The following is a 5078-nucleotide window of genomic DNA, read 5'->3' on the forward strand; positions in this document are numbered from 1 at the left end:
CACTGGACATCTCTACAGAAGGGCATCAGAGAGGAGATGAGCCAGTAGGGTACGATGTAGCAATGAAGAAAAATACAACTTTCTTCTAGTTCCTAAATGCTTCCCTGCTCCCCCACCCCCCAAAACATGACCCCAATTCTACCTTGCAAGTCTGGTTAGACCAGAGGATGCCCACTGGTACAGATAGGAACTGGAAACAGGGAATCTAGGGTGGATGATCCCTTCAGGACCAGTGGTGAGTGGCAATACTGGGAGCGTAGAGGGAGGGTGGGTTGGAAAGGGGGAGTGGATTACAATGATCTACATGTGACCTCGTCCCTGGGGTATGGACAACAGAAAAGTGGGTGAAGGGAGACATCAGACAGGGCAATATGACAAAATAATTTACAGATTATCAAGGGCTCATGAGGGAGGGGGAGGAAAAAACGAGGACCTGATGCCAGGGGCTTAAGTGGAGAGCAAATGTTTTGAGAATGAGGGCAATGAATATACAAATGTGCTTTATACAATGGATGCATGTATGGATTGTGATGAGTTGTATGAGCCCCCAGCTGGCCATTTTATGCAAAAAGGACAAAAGTGTCTTCCAGTCCAGTAGTTTCCACAGTATGGCCCACATCCCTGGCAGGTGACAAAGCTATCTAAAACACTCTAAAAACACACACACACACACCGAGTGACACAATGCAGCTCTTTGGGGGAGACAGGTTCAGACTCCCACGGCCTGTAAACTGCACCGAGGATTAAGGGCTATGTGATAGTGATACCGAATTATGGTTAACACTGCAAAATAAACCTTACCTGCTTCTCCACCATCGTGACCAGCTCTGAAATGACTTGTGCATCACAGGGCTTTCGCCGACTTGACTTTTGGGAGCAGACCAGCATGCTTTTCTTCCTAGTCTTAGCCTGAGAACCCCACTGCTCAGCCTCATAGTAATAGTGCAGGTGTGCTAGGGAGGAACACGCACGCCTCTTGTACTCACTGCCACAGAGTCAACTCTGACTCACAGGGACCCTAAGGGCAGGTTAGAACTCACTGAGCTGCCAATATAAATCTTCATGGGAACAGGCCTCGCCGTTCTCCCTGAATGGCTGGAGTCCCACACAGCTGAGCTTCAGGTTAGCAGGCGGTCTCGTAACCAGTACCACCAGGGCTCCTCTCCTGGACGGTGAGAATTCTACCCTCAGCAGTGATCTAACCCCAACCAAACTCACTGCCGTGGAGTTGATGTGGACTCTCAGTGACCCTAATGCCTGATGGAATTTTAGATTATAACTATGGGAGTAGAAAGCCGCATCTTCGTCCTGCAGAACAGCTTTTGGCTTTGAACTGCTGACCTCATGGTTAGCATGCTGCTAACCAGCTTGTAACCCTTGGGGCCTCAAGTCCCAGCGACCCTACAGGATCTTTTACTACTACTGTGAATCACAAGTGACATACTGAGTGTGAGTTACAAGTCCCTAATATGCATCATGTAGAAAGAAGCCTCTTGTTCCATTTACTGAGTATTCTGGCTGCTAGCCAAGGCCACTCAACTCCATGTACATAAGCTTATCAACAAAAGCTTGGGATGCTTTATTCAAGCTGGTTGAGTATTGTTCTAGCACCCTGACTGGCAATCCCATGTAGAGTATAGCTGTGCTCCCCATGGTCTCTGGCCTGAGGCCTTTTAGAAGCAGACTTCAGACACAAGATACAAGAAAAACAACAGTCTCTTGGGGAGAAGACACAGAAAACAGACAGAACTGCAGTTGAATTATGGTGCTGCCAGAAACTTTGGAAACCCCAGACTGCCAAAGAACCTGTCTTTGAAGTACTGCTGGAACCCTTTAGGATGGTGAGACTTCACCTCATGTACCTTGGACGTTTTTCGAGACCAGTGCCTGGAATTACGTATGGTAGAGAGGCAGTGACAAAGGGAAGACCCTGACAAGGTAGACCAGGTGGTTCAAGAGTGGACTCAACCCGTGCAGATGGGGCAGGAAGAACTCCTCTGGCAGCCAGCAGTCCAGTGCTAACCATGAGCCACCCATGGACGCCTGCCTGCAGCTCACAGGCAATTGACATCAAAGGCTTAGTATCAGTGACTTAGGTTTCCAGAATGTCTAATTCAAATGTCAGATTAACACACCTAAGCCACATACTCACGCAGGGATGGTTGACAGGTGACGTTCTGCTTGACCAAACATGTCCTAAGGGTTGTTGTAAAATGTCCCCTATTCTGGGTCCATCCCTGCACAATAGCCCTGGCCATTAGTTCTCCCACATGGCTGCTCCTAGTTCCCCTCAGCACCCACCTTTAAGATGTAGGGCTCTCACGTTTCCCACACACCTCCAATGACCAACTATTAACCCACTGTCACTTAAGTAAATGTGACACTTCCAATTTAATCTGCCCCAAACCCAACGGTTGGCTTCCCACCCCTTCCTGCCCATTGTCTCCATCTCACAGGGCCCTTGGCATTATCCTTTCTCACTGTCCACAGTGAAGTCTTTGGTTTCTACATTTCCATCTACTACTCTACCTTTCCCCGGGTTCCTAGCCTATTGGTTGTGCTGGGCTTCGATCCAAATGGCCAGCAATCTGAAACGACAAGCTGCTCTGCGGGCTTGCCGCTTTCCACTCTGCAGTCCTGGAAACTCACCCAGCAGTTCTAACCTTCTCTGAAAGTCGCTGAGGGCAGGAACTTAATTCTACAAAACCCTCCTGGGGTGGGAGGTCCTGAACTAGAAGCTGTGAAGGCTGGACCTGGAGGGTCTAAATGCACAGAACCAGTGGAAACCAGCAACACACGACACACGTGACTGCCCCGAGTGTACTGGACATGTTTTGGTGCCCCAACAAAGACTTCTCATGCCCCATTCCAAGGTGTCCAGGGGCCAGCGACCTTACTTGTGTCAAGCTTCATGGGGCAAACCAATGTAACTCCAGAAATTAAGGGGAAGCTCTCCATCTGGCCCAAATCCATGTGGAACTAACAAGGGCCACAGCAACCATGCAGGGGGTGGACCCACACTAGGGGGTTATTTTACAACTCCTAACAATGTTGCTTTATAAAGACTTGAGGAAAATTGGGGAGGGGTGGTCTTCAACTGTGATGTAAATGTGAAATTTCTTAAAAGGAAAAAGGCGGATTCAACTCTTACTTCCACTGCTCTTCCTCTTCCCCAGCTGACTTCAGGTTGCAACTTGGTCATCACTCCCAGAAACCCCCAGTGGTCTGTCCTGAGCATCCTCAGACACCCTCCTGCTCACCAGTACAGGGACTTACTCACTAGTCGTTAGATGGTCAATTCCAACTCATTGCAACCTTACAAGGCAGATTTTTCAGCAAGTACTGGTGGGCTGAAGTGCAGGAGCAGCCCTACCCTGACCTGTCAGGCTGCTGTCAATGGAGTTTGACAACCTGTCAGTTGAGTTTGAATACAATGGGCCCTGGTGGTGCTAGCAGGCACTTCAGTAAATCAGAAAGGACTCAATGGCACCTAAGTGTCATTTGAGCACAGATATAGGGGCAGTCAAAAGGCTAGGAGATAGAGCTGCCAACAATGGTGGCAGCAGGTTCAAAGTGCTGTTGACAGAAAACACAAGAAATGGCCTCATGCCATCTATTCTGTGGCAAGGTGGAGAGACAAGGTTCCAGTCAGTTCAAAACGGTCTACATTCGCTTTAAGGTTTAACCACTTCACAGCAAAAGTTCAAAAATGGCTGACTCAACAGCAACCTGTGACTCCGGGGAACGTCCCTGTCACTTACAGCAAACAGATCTAAGAACCTAGTGGCTACTCTATCCCTCAGCGGGGCACCTAGAAGACAAATTTATGAAAAACTGTCACCTGGTTCTCTTCACCTGTTCGACTCAGCTTCTGGTGGTGTATGAATTTTGAAGCCCCAAGAGCAAATTCTAGAATGCCAACTATCATTCACCCCATTCACACTATGCCAGACTCAAGGGAAGACTCCCTGGCCTGCCTCTCACCTGCATATTTTAACATTTCCGCTTTTAAATTACAGGTGTAGGACAAATTATGCAACACTTATGTGACATCATAATGAGTCCTTTCCTGGAATCTTCTCCTTGCTTCTCTCAGTCATTACTGTACTCCCCTATTCAATCATGGCTGCCACAGGCAGGCAGGCAGAAAGCGCGAGGACATTTTCTCTTGCATCTGTAGGAAACCTAAGAGCAGACAGGAACTGCTCCAGGTCTGTCAAGTAGATGCTTTTCCTATTTGGAAACAGGTCTTTCCAGTTAACCACACAGTAAGCCCCAGGAGGGCCTCGACAAAACTGCCCCCGCTGCTGCGCAGACAGCACAGCTGTGTCCCCACAGGGCTGGACACTGGACATCTTCACGTGCAAGGGTATCTTTCAACCCACCTTAGCCCACAAAGCACCAAACATGGTTGGCAGGTCAGGCCAGGTTGTCCAGCCGCAGTTCTAGTACCCATCCCAACTCCAGGGAGTTTAGACACATTCTTTCCAGGAGACTCCTAGACTTCTTTAGAACTTGGTTCTACTCCTCCGTTTCCGATAAAAAACTCAGACAATACTCCGCTTCCAATTGTATTAGTCTCTTTATTCTTTTGATAATCTCTTCCATTTTTAGGTGATGAAATGCTTAAGGATCCACTTCAGATGCTGGCACCGCTAAAAACATGGTCACTCCCTTTATTTAAACTCAAAATTAAGCCTTTGGATTCTTGTCTCTATTCGGATCCCTGCAGTTTGGCTGTAGCAGGCCTCTAGAGACAGCCTCACACTGCAGCGGCCGGTCTATATGTGGCTCTGGCTTCTCCAGGAGCGCTACAAGGTGAAGTCAGTTTACTGATAGTCAACCAGGAGGCATTCTCAAGTGAGTTTAAATGTATTTTATTTTTAGACAACCTACACGACATGGTTTTTTTCCTTTAAAAAAAAAAAAAAAAGCCTCCGCTCCAAACAAATCAAGGTCAAAAGTAAATGAAGAGCTCACAATGACATCAGTTCCGTTTGTCTAAGTCCTGGTGTCGTGTGGATGAACAGCAGCCGGTTAGGTTGAGAGGCATTGGTCGTGAGTTGCCCACTGTGTTA

General features: G+C 48.0%; 1 long non-coding RNA gene and 1 other non-coding gene across 2 annotated transcripts in view; both read right to left on the reverse strand.

The window, feature by feature from the left end:
• LOC123520959 overlaps positions 1–4202 on the reverse strand; it is a 9924-nt gene extending 5722 nt beyond the window's left edge. Inside the window, exon 1 of the long non-coding RNA XR_006679467.1 lies at positions 3985–4202. This is a non-coding gene — a long non-coding RNA (uncharacterized LOC123520959). The remainder of the gene's footprint in view (positions 1–3984) is intronic.
• Positions 4101–4230, reverse strand: LOC115873290. Its single transcript, XR_004048336.1, has one exon. It is a non-coding gene; the product is annotated as a small nucleolar RNA SNORA31 (small nucleolar RNA).
• Positions 4231–5078: the final 848 nt, after the last annotated feature.

This window comes from Echinops telfairi, unplaced genomic scaffold (assembly GCF_000313985.2).
Source record: "Echinops telfairi isolate 266 unplaced genomic scaffold, ASM31398v2 ScPeMD7_7467;HRSCAF=8505_1, whole genome shotgun sequence".
NCBI classification, from domain to species: domain Eukaryota; kingdom Metazoa; phylum Chordata; class Mammalia; order Afrosoricida; family Tenrecidae; genus Echinops; species Echinops telfairi.